At 42.3% G+C, this 15,006-nt stretch overlaps 2 protein-coding genes and 1 long non-coding RNA gene across 5 annotated transcripts in view; 2 read left to right on the forward strand and 1 right to left on the reverse strand.

Annotated features, from left to right (window-relative positions):
* Positions 1-15,006, reverse strand: part of LOC140205277 (uncharacterized) — a 72,180-nt gene that overhangs the window by 23,286 nt on the left and 33,888 nt on the right. The window lies entirely within an intron of this gene.
* Positions 1-15,006, forward strand: part of LOC140205254 (ovarian cancer G-protein coupled receptor 1-like) — a 94,429-nt gene that overhangs the window by 15,592 nt on the left and 63,831 nt on the right. The gene's annotated exons all lie outside the window — the stretch shown is intronic.
* The window catches only part of LOC140205262 (ovarian cancer G-protein coupled receptor 1-like), an 87,319-nt gene that overhangs the window by 15,582 nt on the left and 56,731 nt on the right, over positions 1-15,006 (forward strand). The window lies entirely within an intron of this gene.

Here is a 15,006-nt window from a genome sequence, read left to right on the forward strand (position 1 = left end):
TATATACACGAAAAATAACATGAGTACATGGAAGTAACAACACTTACAATGCCTCAAAAAAACCCATTATCTTAAAGATTGAAAACAAAATTTTGTGGTAACAAAAAAAATCTACTAAGCAGAAAAGTGAGAAAAAAAAAGAGCCCATTAGGTGTACAACCCCGGAGCCACGGGTCATACAAAAAGCTTCTAAAAATAAATATCAAACCGCCAGCGAGAAAAGAAAATATACTAAAAAAATTTACAATTAGATCGTGGGAAAATTATATCAATTAACTCAAATAATAATAACGAGCAAATGAGCGCCATCTTTTCTCAAAATCAAATAAAGGTTCAAAGGTTCGACTTCTAATTTTCTCCAAACTAAGACATAGCATCACTTGAGAGAACCATTGTGACAAAGTGGGAGCTGATGTATCCTTCCACTTCAACAAAATGGCCCTCCTAGCTATCAATGTAACAAATGCAATAACATGTTGGTCAGACACAGAAATACCATGAGTATTTTGAGGAACTATTCCAAAGAGCACAGTTAATTTATTAGGTTGTAAATTAATTTTAAGTGCTTTAGAAATTGTTGAGAAAACCGACTTCCAGAACTGTTCCAATATAGAACAAGACCAAAACATATGTGTCGGTGTAGCTATCTCAGTTTTACATCTATCACAATGACTATCAACATTAGGAAAGATTTTAGAAAGTCTCTCCTTTGTCAAATGATAACGATGTACAATTTTAAATTGAATCAATGAATGGCTAGCACAAATTGAAGAAGAATTAACCAACTTCAATATCCGCATCCAATCCTCCATCATAAAAGTCAAATTAAGTTCCTTTTCCCAATCCTGTTTAATCTTAGATAAAGGACACTTATCCAATTGTAATAATAAATCATAAATTCTTCCAATAGAACCCTTAATCAAAGGTTTCATACTCATAATAGTATCTAACAGGTCAGCCTCCAATATGTAAGGGAAATTATTTAAATATTTTTGTAAAAAATTTCTAACTTGAAGGTATTGCAGAAAGTGTGAGTATGAAAGAGAATATTTATCAATTAATTGTTCAAAGGATATCAATCTATCTTCTTTAAATAAATCCAAAAAAGAATTAATACCTTTATTTTTCCAAAGTAAAAAAATTGGATCACTCAAAGAAGGCTTAAAAAAGTAATTTTGGTAAATTAAACTACAAAGTTTAAATTTTTTAAGATTAAAAAAATTGCGGAACTGGAGCCAAATTTGTAAAGAATACTTAATCACAGGATATAGGTTTAAATTAACAACTTTACCTAATTGCATAGGTAAAAGAGCTCCCAATAACGAGGTTAAATAAAACTGTTTTACAACTTTCAGTTCCAGGTCTACCCAAATTGGCCGATCACTCTTATCAACCCAGTATAACCAAAAAGACATATATCGCAGATTAACAGCCCAATAATACATTCTAAAATTAGGCAAAGCAAGACCTCCATCCTTTTTCAATTTTTGTAAATGACATTTACTAATTCTTGGTCTTTTATTATTCCAAATAAAAGATAAAATAATAGAATCAATCCAATCAAAAAACTTCCTAGTCAAAATAACAGGAATATTCTGAAATAAATATAAAAATTTCGGTAAAATCATCATTTTAACTATATGAATACGACCAACAAGTGAAAATGTAAGTGGACTCCATCTACTAAATAAATACTTAATAGAGTCTACTAAGGGAGTCTCTTAGATGTTCCTAATGTATCTGCCTCTACCACCACCTATGGTAACTATCACTCTGGGCAAAAAACCCACCTCTGACATCCTCCCTATGCTTTCCTCCCAACACAAGTTACGTCCCCCTCATTTTAGCCAGTGCCACCCTGGGAAAAGTTCTCCACTCTATCAATACGTCCTATCACTTGATCTATGCCTCTTATCATTCTGTACACCCCTACCAAGTTGCCCCCGAATTCTCCTTCATTCCAAAGGGAAAATCTTGCTGATCTCGGATCAGGTCCTCAGCATTCTTAAGTGGGAGGGTGAACAGCCAGAGATTGTGGTCCATGTAGGTGCCAATGATACGGGTAGGATGAGTGACAAGGTTCTGCGAAAGGAGATAGGTGCTAAGTTAAAGGGCAGGACCTCCAAGGTTGTGATCTTAGGGCTGCTCACCAAGCCACGTGCTACTGAGGCTAGAACTAGGAAGATTATGCAGTTTAACACGTGGCTAAGGAGTTGGTGTAGGAGGGAGGCCATTAGATTTTTGGATCATTGGTCTCTCTTCCAGGGAACGTGGGATCTGTACAGAAGGAATCAAAAGGTTGAGCATGGTGCGACTAGTGTCCTGAGTATCAACTATTTCAATGCAAGACGTATCATAGGAAAGGCAGATGAGCTCAGGACATGGATCAACACCTGGAATAATGACTTTGTACCATTAGTGAGACTTGGTTGCAGAAGAGGCAGAACTGGCAGCTCAATATTCCAGGGTTCCACTGTTTTACATGTGACAGAGTGGGAGGGATTAAAGGAGGAGGAGCGACATTACTAGTCAGGGAAAATGTCACAGAGTGCTCCATCAGGACAGACTGGAGAACTCGACTAGTGAGGCATTATGGGTGGAGCTGACAAATAAGAAAGGCATGACCACGTTAATGGGGCTATATTACAGACCACCCAACAGCCCTGGGGATTTAGAGGAATAAGTTTGTCTGTAGCAAGAAACATAAGGTTGGTATGGTAGGTGATTCTAACTTTCCACATATTGTCTGAGAATCCCATGCTGTAAAAGGACTTGATGGGATAGAGTTTGTCAAATGTGATCAGGAAAGTTTTCTTAATCAGTATGTAGAAGTCCCAGTGAGAGAGCGTGCGATACCGGATCTGCTATTGGGGGAGGTGACATTTTGTGTAGTAGAACACTTTGCATCCAGTGACCACAATGCCATTAGTTTCAAAGTAAATATGCAAAGAGATAGGTCTGGTCCGCAGGATGAGATTCTAAATTGGAGAAAGGCCCATTTTGATGGTATCAGAAATGATCTGGCCATTATGGATTGGGACAGGCTGTTTTCGGGCAAAGGTGTAGTTGGAAAGTGGGAGGCCTTCAAATGTGAAATTTTGAGAGTACAAAGCTTGTGTGTGCCTATCAGAATAAAAGGTAAAGATAACAAGGTAGGTGTAAGTAATCTTTGTTTTCAAGAAATATTGAGGTCCTAGTTAAGAGAATAGGTAAGTAGGAAAAAATAAGGTGCTTATGGAGTATTAGAAATGCAAGAAAACACTTAAGGCTAAGAGAAGACATGAAGTTGCTCCTACGTTCCTGAGGGATTCTACAGTTATGATAAGAGCAAAAGGATTGCAAAATTGATCCTTTGTAAGACCCGAATGGTAATTCATGTGTGGAGCCAAAACAGATGGGGGAGATCTTAAATGAATTCTTTGCATTTTTATTTACTCTGGAGACAGATACAGTTTCTATAGAAGTAAGGCAAAACTGCATCAACTTCATGGACCCTGTACAGATTACTGAGGAGGAGATGCTTTCCACTTCGGTAGGACCAACCAGGATAGTTCTTACACAGTGAAGGGTAGGGCACTGAGGAGTGTGGTAGAACAAAGGGATCTGGGAATGGAAAGGTCCATAATTTGTTGAAAGTGGCGTCACAGGTAGATAGGGTTGTAAAGAAAATTTTTGGCACATTGGACTTCGTATTGAGTACAAGAAATGGGATGTTATGTTGAAGTTGCATAAGACATTGGTGAGGCCTAACCCGAAGTATTGTGTGCCGTTTTGGTCACTTACCTACAGGAAAGATGTAAACAAGGTTGAAAGAGTACAGGGAAAATTTACAAGGATGTTGCTGGGTCTGGAGGACCTGAGTTATAAGGAAAAACTGAATAGGTTAGGACTGTATTCTTTAGAATGTAGAATACTGAAAGGAGATTTGATAGAGGTATATAAGATTATGAGGGGTATAGAAAGGGTAAATGCAAGCAGGCTTTTTCCATTGAAATTGGGTGGGACTACAGTCTGAGGTCATGGCTTAAGGATGAAAGGTGAAAAGTTTCAGGGGAACATGAGGGGAAACCTCTTGACTGAGAGGTTGGTGAGAATGCAGAATGAGCTGCCAGCACAAGTGGTGCATGTGAGCTCGATTCCAACGTTTAAGAGAAGTGCGGATGGATACATGGATGGTAAGGGTACGGAGGTCTATGGCCCCATTGCAGGTCATTGGGAATAGGCAGTTTAAATGGCTTTGGCATGGACTAGATGGGCTGAAGGATCTATTTCTGTGCTGTACTTCTCTATCTCCATATAACATGCTCTCTAATCCAAGCAGCAGCCAGGGAAATCACTCCAGTCTTCTTGGAACCCGTCATTAAGGTGGAATGTTTCATGTGCTCATACAAATGTGAAGCTGGTGTCTTATCAAACCCACACCAGAGAGAGCTTCTGGAGTCAGTGTCTCCAAAGTAGTTTCCCGTCAATGTTATAATAACCACAAGTTCAACACAACACAACAAACACTTCCCCATTTTTAGTCTTCACTGCATCCTCTGATATCAGTCATCACCTGTCACTTGCACCTCCTCCACATCGAGTAACTACAATGAATAACACCTTCCACGTGGTTAGCCATGTTAGAACAGTGAAAATATTACAGAACTCTAAAGCACCTGGGGGAATCTCAAGACGCCTTCTTCTAAGTTTCTGTCACTTCCTCTAATGTTTCTTTATTTGGCTTATAGACAAACATTCCCTGACAGTAATGTAGTGAATCATTTCAATTCTGATGAAAGGTCTCCACCTGAAATGTCAACTGGTTATTCCCCTCCACACAGTGGTGCTAGAAAATTTGTGAACACTGTAGGATTTTCTCTACTTCTGCATAAATAAGTGTCCAGATCTTCATGTGTCCTAAAATTAGATAAAGGGAACCCAATTAAATAACACAAGTATGCATTATACTTTTTCATTTATTTATTGAGAAAAATGATCTAATACTATATGTATTCGTTGGAAAAAGTGTGATCCTTTGTTTTCAGTAACTGGTGTGGCTCCTTGTACAGCAATAACTTTAACCAAAGGTTTCCGGTAACTATCTGTCCGCCAGAGAAAGCAGGACCTCCCAGTGGCCACACATTTTAATTCCACATCCCATTCCCATTCTGACATGTCTATCCACGGCCTCCTCTACTGTAAAGATGAAGCCACACTCAGGTTGGAAGAACAACACCTTATATTCCGTCTGGGTAGCCTTCAACCTGATGGCATGAACATCGACTTCTCTAACTTCTGCTAAGGCCTCACCTCCCCCTCGTACCCCATCTGTTACTTATTTTTATGCACACATTCTTTCTCTCACTCTCCTTTTTCTCCCTCTGTCCCTCTGAATATACCTCTTGCCCATCCTCTGGGTCCCCTCCCCCCCCATCTTTCTTCCCGGACCTCCTGTCCCATGATCCTCTCGTATCCCCTTTTGCCAATCACCTGTCCAGCTCTTGGCTCTATCCCTCCCCCTCCTGTCTTCTCCTATCATTTTGGATCTCCCCCTCCCCCTCCAACTTTCAAATCTCTTACTAACTCTTCCTTCAGTTAGTCCAGACGAAGAGTCTCGGCCTGAAACGTCGACTGCACCTCTTTCTACAGATGCTGCCTGGCCTGCTGCGTTCACCAGCAACTTTGATGTGTGTTGCTTGAATTTCCAGCATCTGCAGAATTCCTGTTGTTTCCGGTAACTGTTGATCAGTCCTGCACAGCCGTTTGGAGGAATTTTAGGCCATTCCTCCTTACAAAACTGCCTCTACTCTGGGATGTTGGTGGGCTTCCTTGCAGGAACTGCTTGCTTTGGGTCCTTCCAGAACATTTCTATAGGATTAAGGTCAGGACTTTGACTCGGCCATTCCAAAACACAAATTTTCTTTTTTTAAAATCATTCTGTTGTTGATTTACTCTTTGCCTTTTGGATTATTGTCTTGTTGCATTATCTAACTTCTATCAGGCTTCAGGTGATGGACTGCTACTTTGACATTCTCCTGTAAAATGTTTTGATACAATCTTGAATTCATTCTTCCCTCAACAAATGTAAGCTGTCCAGGCCCTGAGGCCGCAAAGCAGCCCCAAACCATGATGCTCCTTCCACTGTGCTTCACAGTTGGGATGCGGTTTTGGTGTTGGTGTGCAGTGGTTTTTTTCCCTCCAAATATAGTAATGTGCATTTCTGCCAAAAAGTTCAACCTTTGTTTCATCTGTTCACAGAACATTGCCTCAGAAGCGTTGTAGAACATCCAGGTGGTCTTATGCAAACTTGAGCAATGCAGCAATGTTTTTTGGAGAGCAGTGGTTTCCTCCATGGTGTCCTTCCATGAACACCATTCTTGTTCAGTGTTTTTCTTATAGTGGATACATGGGAAGAGACTTTAGCAAGATCTAGAGATTTCTGTAGGCCTTTTGCTGTTACCCTTGGGTTCATTTTCACCTCTTTCAGCATCGCACATTGTGCTCTTGGTGTGATCTTTGCAGGATGCCCACTCCTAGGAAGAATAGCAACAGTACTGAATTTCCTCCATTTGTAGACAATTTCTCTTTCTGTGGACAGATGGACACTTTTCCAGCTTCGTGCATCAGTACAATTTTTCTTCTAAGGTCCTCCGAAAGCTGTTTTGATTGAGGCATGGTACACGTAAGCAGATCTTTCTTAAGAAGAGCAGGCTCTGTCAGTGACCTGATTTTGTGTGTCTTTTTTATAGGGCAGAGCACCTCTGCAACCTACACCTCCAATCTCATCTCATTGATTGGAACACTTGTCTCCAAATGGCTTTTGTAGAATGCATTATTCCAGAGGTTCACATACTTTTTCCAACAACATGTAATATTGGATCACTTTTCTCAATAAATCAATGAACAAATATAATGTATTTTGTGTTATTTATTTAATTGGGTTCTCTTTATCTAGTTTTACAACTTAGGTGAAGATCTGATCATATTTTATGTCATATTTATACAAAAACAGAGAAAATTCTACAGGGTTCTACAAACTTTCTAGCACCACTGTAGATGTTGCCGTACCTGCTGAGTTCCTCTAGCATTTTGTGTATGTCGCTGAAGGTTTTCAACATCTGCAAAATCTTGTGTTTATGACTTGTTCCACAGCAAAGTCTCCTCAAAGTATGCCTATCCTGAAGAGGGTAAAATCTTCATCTTTTTCGGGAGCTCAGTAAGACTCTAACTGCTCACCCTCTGGTTTCTGCTGCTCTTCAACTTCAGACTCCAGCTGAAGGGTCTTGACCCAAAACATTGACTGCTTATTACCCTTCATAGATGCTGCCTGACTTGTTGAGTTCCTCCGGCACTGTGTGTGTGTGTTGCTCAAGATTTCCAGCACTTGCAGAATCTCTTGTGTTTGTGCAAAGTAAACGTTGAGTAGATGTTGTTGCTGTGGTTGCTGAGGACAATAACGGATGGGATAGGGAGCCTGAAATTGAATGTGAGGTTGGTTGGCTGAGGTATGCAACAGGGCAGACAGCACCTGTGGTGTACAGTAAAGAGTTGGTGTTTGGGACAGATGACCTCAGGAGAAGAAAAGTTAGAAGTCCCCTGTGCTTCGAGTTGTGGAGAGAAGGGTTTGGGATGGAAATAACCAAAGGGCATCTGCAATGGGCTGGAGACCAGGAAAGAATGAATGATGCCAGTGTTGAGGTACTGGTGTGGAAGGATTGCCAGTCACACTCGGACTGATTGCGGGAGATATAAACGCTCAGTGGGAGCTGAGTGAGAAAAGAGGGGGGAGGAACACAATGTTAGCCCTGGGGTGGACTTCCAGAGTAAGGAGTTTATTAGAGTCGCTCAGCACAGAAACAGGCCTTTCAGCCCAACTCATCCATGCTGTCAGTCCAAGGTGCCCACCTCAGCTCATCTGATCTTCCTGCATTCAGCCCAGGGGTTCCCCACCTGGAGCCCATGGACCCTTCAGTTAAAGGTAGGGGTCGATGGCATAAAAAAGTTGGGAACCCCTGGTTTAGCCTATATCCCTCCACAAGCTTCCCGATCCACCCTTGTGCATGCACATTCAAATCATCTATATGAACAACAAATAACATGGATCACAACACTAACACTTTTGGTGCTAATCAACACCCACCATTTCCAAACAAAGCCGAGTAACAGGACCTAGTAATCTGACTGGGCTTGTCACAGTCCTTAGAGCTTTACAGTGGATTCACTGGTCTACAGAAATCCAAATCTTACAGCTTGTCTCTTGACTGGCTAAGCCTGTTACGTATTTAAGTCATATTTCCAACATTCCATCATTCAGGACCCCCACCATCCTGGTCAGGCTTTCTTCTCACTGCTGCTGTTGGGAAGGAGGTATAAAAGTTTTAGGTCACACACCACAAGGTTAAGGAACTATTATAACCCTTAAACCATCAGGATCCTGGAACCAGAGTGGATAACTTCACTCACTTCAACACTGAACTGATTCCAGAACCTACAGACTCACTTTCAAGGTCTCTACAGCTCATGTTCTCAGTATTATTTATTTATTTATTGCATTTGCACATTTTGTCTCCTTTTGCACGCTGGTTTGTTTGTCAGTCTTTGGATGTAGTTTTTTCATTGTTTCTGGAAGGAAATGAATCTCAGGGAAGTATATGAAGATCATAAATTTACTTTGTAACCTGCCTCAATGACTGTCATCCATTAGCACTTGCAGCTACAGTGACGAAATGCTCATCGGCTAACTCTGCTAACAGCCACGGGACTCAATGTCGAGAAGGCCACCCTCATGCATTCTGTTGCACCTTCCCTTATGTCCCACTCCACAGCTCTTACCAAAAGATGTCAAACCAGACTACTGTTCTTCAGAAAACTCTCTCTCACACTGCACAATCCTGACAGACTGGCACACATTCCTAAGTTGGACAACATGGCCCTTTATCTTTAGCTGAAGCCAAAACACTCTTTCCAGCAGGTCACACTGCTTTTACAGACGACTGCTGAAATGGAATACGTCACAGCATAGCAGTAGAAATTTTAACCAGGCACTACATTTTCCCAAACCCCCTCTCCCCCCCACCACCAAAAATAGTCATGTCTTCATAACTTTGGAACTTATTAAACCATTATTAATAGCATTAGTATTCAAATGAATTTTGTGATTTTAGGAACCCCCCCCAATCCATTTGTAAATGGAAATAACAAAACTCACCATGGGAATTGAGGTAACACTGTTTCCCAGGTGCATTCTCAGCCAGCCTAGCTTAGTGGTTTCCTGACTCTCTGAGACCTCCTTATCTGATCCTCAGCTGCAGCACTGCTTGTGACCTTTCACGTTTACTAAAGGTTGCCTTCCCCTATCTATCACTCATATCTTCCACAGGCTCAAGTCCCCTGCCCCCACGACTCAACTCAGCTTCCTTCAGTTTAAGCAGCTGCTGCCGAACATAGTCAACCTCCACTGCTGCTAACCGGTGACAGCTCTCTTGGAAAGGCATGTCCTCTCTCACTCTAGCTATTCCTCCAGGATGTAACATGGCAGGTTGAGACTATACTGTACCATACAGTTCCTCGTTTATGCCCATCATTCTGCTTAGGAGAAACTTACACCTTCTCAAAAGCAGCTCTGAACACCGGGTGAATGGACAAGATCTTCAAAAAATTCTCTCCATTTCTCTTCTTGTATGGTCCCATGAGCCTTTTCACAATGGGAGGATTTGTCCCCACAAGAATGGAGGCGTCACCTTTTTAACCCGATCGGGGCAGACCGACACTGGCATGTCAATAGTCTCAGTTACTCCAACATCTGCTTCTGAAAACTCCAGTTTCAGTGACAGGTACTCACCAATACTAAGCTGCCAAATCTCCAGAGTACTGAGTGGCATCAAAGGTAAATGTCTCAAATAGCAGCTGTAAGGGGATCTATAAGGCAAAGTAACTTGAGAACCGGTGTCAAGTTTGGCTCTAGCAAAAAAACCTTCAATCTGTATGGATACTTCAGAGCCTGGTCCCACTGAACCTTCAGGAATAGTGTTTTGCACTTCAGTACTTCCCTTGACACACTGATTGGAATGTGTTCTCTCTGAGACACTAGCCCGTTCCTTTATTGGGCCCCTCCGTAGTTTCGCTTTTTTTCTGCTCTGTTTGATTAACCACTGACATACTTTTCAAAGATTTTCCTGTGCCCCGCAGTCTTCCTTGAAATGTCCATCTTCTCCACAGTTGTAACAGAACATACTGGTCGCCCCTCTAGTCAAGAGACCCTATTCAGCAGCATTCGTCTGTGTCATAAGTCCCTCAGCTGGGCCGTGTTTCCCAATGGACTTGCCACATTTAGCTTAAACATGAGCAGACATCCATCGAGTCAGCTCAGCTCGAAGGCTCTTCACCTCATTCCTCAAAAGCTCTATTTCTGTGGCATCAGGGGCTACCTCTGAAGATACTACTCATCGTTTGGAAATGTTCCACTTCTCAATCATGTTTTCCTCCTCTCTAACTTCTCTGAGTAACTCGGTAAAAGATGGAAGAGCGCGCATCTTATGGGTCATCCATCAGGTTCTTGAATCGGGGGGGATAACCTCACTCAACTCCACTTGCCCCATCACTGAACTGTTCCCACAAACTATGGATCCACTTTCAAGGACTCTTCATCTCATGTTCTCGATATTTATTTATTGTTCATTTATTTATGATTATTATTTCTTTTCTTTTCCTTTGTAGTTGCACAGTTTATTGTATTTTGCACACTGATTGTTCGCCCTGTTGGTGCAGTCTTTCATTGATTCTCATATGGTTATTGGATTTACTGTGAATGCCCGCAAGAAAGCGAATCTCAGGGTTGCAAATTGTGACGTATATGTACTTTGGTACTATATTTACTTTGAACCGTGACCATTCTTTGTAATATCAGATTCCTGTCAGTGTCAGTGTCCTGCATCTCATGGATATGCTAATGTTTCCAACCCCCTTCTCTTTTCTCATTAATCTCCTTCTATATACACCTCCTCAAGCGAGGTCAGAGGTGACTGGCCTGCCTGCACCTCCTCTTTCAGCCAGCACACCACCACTGCTGCCTCATTTATCCTGCCTGTGGAGCTGGATCGGATGTGAACATTCACCAGTGCAGGGGCAGCAGGACACAAATATCATCAGGTCATAGAGTCCTACAACACGGAAACAGGTCCTTCGGCTCAACTCAGTCCATGCTGACCGAGATACCTATCTTAACTAGTTCTGTTAGTTTATGTTTGGTATGTATCCCCGCAATCCTTTCCTATCCAAACCTTTTAAACACAAGATGCTGGGAATCTAGAGTAATGCACACAAAGTGCTGGAGGAACTCAGCAGGTCAGGCAGCATCTATGGAGGGGAATAAACAGTCAACATTGCGGGCTGACACCCTTTATCAGGGCCGGAGAGGAAGGGGCAGGAGCCAAAATAAGGAGGTGGGGGGGAGAGAAAGAGGTATAATGTTACTTGTGTTTATGACTTGCTGTTCCACTTCAGTCCTTTTGAAGTATGCATACTCTGAAGAAATCCTCTCTGTGACGGGAGTTGAGTGGGATTCTCTCTCACTGTCCCCCTGCTCTAGTTTCTGCTGCTCTCTGACTCTGGCCAAGTGCTCACCAGCTCACCTGCAACCTGCCAGCTTTCACTCCTCCCCTCTCTCCACCTTCTCCATCTCCCTTCTTCCCCTTTCCTTTCCAGTCCTGAAGAAGGGTCTGAACCTAAAACTCCGACTGTTTATTCCCCTCTGTAGACATTGCCAAAGTCCCTCCAGCATTTTGTGTGTGTTGGAAAGAAGGGGCTGGTCTGTAATCTGGAATAGACTCAACAATCCTTCTATGATGTAAGAAAATATGATGCTATTTCCCTTTGAAAACGCACCAACAAAAAGGCAGATTGATGCAAATTGATTCTGTTTGTGTGCAAGGCCATAAAAGGTGGCCAGAGAGACCTTCCCAGAGACGTTTTCCTTCTGCAACTCAGCATGAAGGTGGTTGGCAGGCAGCCCAGCTGAAGGCACTTGCCAGAGAGGTAGCTGCCAAGATCCTTCCCTCTGCTCCCCCCAGAGAGATGAATGGCCTTCGATCAACCCTCACCGACATCCAGCGACTCGTGTGGGAATACACAGCTCAGAACATCAAGGAAACCAGCCTCCCCTTCGTGGATGGTCTACACTTATCACCACCTCAGTAAAGCAGCCAACATCATCAAAGACCTCACCCACCCCAGACATTCTCTCCCCCCGCCACCCCCACTCCCACTGAGCAGAAGATATGAAAGTCTGAAAGCACTTACCACCAGGTTCAAGTGTAGCTGCTACGTCACTATTTAAAAACTATTAAATCATTCCATAGCATGACAAGATAGACTCTTGACCTCACGGTCTACCTTGTGTTAACCTTGCATCTTATTAGCTGCCTGCACTGCACTTTCTCTGTAACTGTGACACTTTATTCTGCATTCTGTTTTTGTTTCATTTTGTACTACTTCAATGCACGGTGTAAGGATTTGATCTGTACAACAGAATGCAAAGACAAGCTTTTAACTGCAGCTCGGCATGTATGACAACAATAAACTAAGAATAATAAATCCAGAGTAGGCCCTGTCCAGTGAATATCTGGGCATTGACGAGTGTCGTGGAACAGAGGGACCTGCCAGTTCAAGTGAAAATTCGCTGAAAGCAGCCTCTCAACTAGTGAAGAAAGTTCAAAGTAAATTTATTATCAAAGTACAAACGTACATATATGTCACCTTACACAACCTTGAGATTCATTTTCTTGTAGGCATAGACAGTAAATCCAAGACACATAATAAAATCAATAAAAAGCCATACCCAACAGGACAAACAACCATTGTGCAAAAGACAGCAAATTATGCAAATACAAAAGAAAAAAAATAAGTAAATAAATGCAATAAATATTGAGAACATGAGATGAAGAGTCCTTGAAAGTGAGTACATTGGTTGTTGGAGCAGGTCAGTGATGGGGCAGGTGAAATTGAGATGGGTCAAGTCCAGAGCCGGATGGTTGAGGGGTAATTACTGTCCCTGAACCTGGTGATGTGGGTCCTGAAGCTTTTGCACCACCTTCCAAACGGCAGCGGCGAGAAGAGTGTATCACCTGGGCAGTGGAGGTCCCTGGTGATGGATGCCGCTTTCCTGCTACAATGCTCCATGTAGATGTGCTCGATGGAGAAGAGGGCTTTACCCAGGAGACACAGGAGCAGAATTAGACCAGTTGGCCGATCGAGTCTGCTCTGCCATCTTTTTTTCCCCCTCCTCAGCCCCACACCCCGGCCTTCTCCCCGTAACCTTTGATGCCGTGACCAGTCAAAAAGCTATCAAACTCTGCCTTAAATACATCCATCGACCTGGCCTTCACAGCTGCCTTTGGTAACAAATTCCACAAATTCACCACCTTATGGCTAAAGAAATTTCTCTGCATCTCTGTTTCAAATGGACGCCCCTCTATCCTGAGGCTGTGCCTTTTGTCTAGACTGCCCTACCATGGAAAACGTTCTTTCTACATCTACTCTGTCTGGGCCTTTCAACATTTGAAAGGTTTCAAAGAGATCTCCCCCCCTCATCTTTCTAAATTCCAGTGAGTACAGACCCAGAGCCATCAAACGCTCCTCGTATGATAATCCTTTCATTCCACGAATCATCCTTGTGAACCTTATCTGAACCCTCTCCAATGCCAGCACATATTTTCTTAGATGAGGAGTCCAAAATTGTTTACAATACTCAAGGTGAGGCTTCACCAGTACCTCATACAGCCTCAGCACGACATCCTTGCTCTTGTATTCTAAACCTCTTGAAATGAATGGGAACATTAAATTTGCCTTCCTCACCACCAACTCAACCTGCAAGTTAGACTTTAGGGTGTTCTGCATGAGGACACCCAAGTCCCTTTGCAGCTCAGATTTTTGGATTTTCTCCCTACTTGGAAAATAGCCTGCACGTTTATTTCTATTACCAAAGTTCTTGACCATGCACTTTCCAACATTATATATCATTTGCCACTTTCTTGCCCATTCTCCTAATCTGTCTAAGTCTTTCTACATCCTACCTGTTTCCTCAACACTACCTGCCCATCCACCAATCTTTGTATCATCTGCAAACCTGGCAACTAAGCCATCTATTCCATCAACTAAATCATTGATATACAGCATAAAAAGAACCGGTCCCAACACCGACCTCTGCAGAACACCATGAGTCACTGGCAGCCAATCAGAAAAGGATCCTTTTAATCCCACTTGCTGCCTCCTACAAATCAGCCTCACACTTTTCAACATCTGGCACACTGCTAGCACCGCTTGTATCTTCCACAGTGAATGCTGATGCAAAATACTCATTTTGTTCATCTGCCATCTCCTTGGCCCCTGTTATTATTTCTCCAGATTCATTTTCTAGTGGTCTTATATTCACTGATCTCTCTTTTATTTTTACATACTTGAAGAAGCTTTTATGATCCACTTTGAGGTTGTTTGCTAGCTTGCTTTCATATTTCATCTTTTCTCTCCCCGTGATTCTTTTAGTTGCTCTCTCTAGTTTTTTAAAAGCTTCCCAATCCTCTGTCTTCCCACTAATTTTTGTTTTGTTGTATGCCCTTTCTTTTGCTTTTGAATTAGCTTTGACTTCCCTTGTCAGCTACGTTCAACTATTTTGCTATTTGAATACTTCTTCATTTTTGGAATATACCTATCCTGCATCTTTCTCATTTTCCCCTGAAACTCACAGCATTGCTGTTCTACTGTCATCCCCGCCAGCCTTTCCTTCCAATTTACTTTGGCCAACTCCTCTCTCATACCACTGTAATTTACTTTACTCCACTGAAATACTGCCACATCAGACCTTACTTTCTCCCTATCAAATTTCAAGTTGAATTCAATCATTAAGGGTTCTTTTACCTTAAGCTCTGTAATCGCCTCGGGTTCATTACATAACACCCAACCCAGTAGAGCTTATGCCCTAGTAGGTTCAACGACAGACTGCTCTAAAAAGCCATCTTGTAGGCATTCAAA

Source organism: Mobula birostris, chromosome 1 (assembly GCF_030028105.1).
Source record: "Mobula birostris isolate sMobBir1 chromosome 1, sMobBir1.hap1, whole genome shotgun sequence".
In the NCBI taxonomy this organism is placed as follows: Eukaryota; Metazoa; Chordata; class Chondrichthyes; order Myliobatiformes; family Myliobatidae; genus Mobula; species Mobula birostris.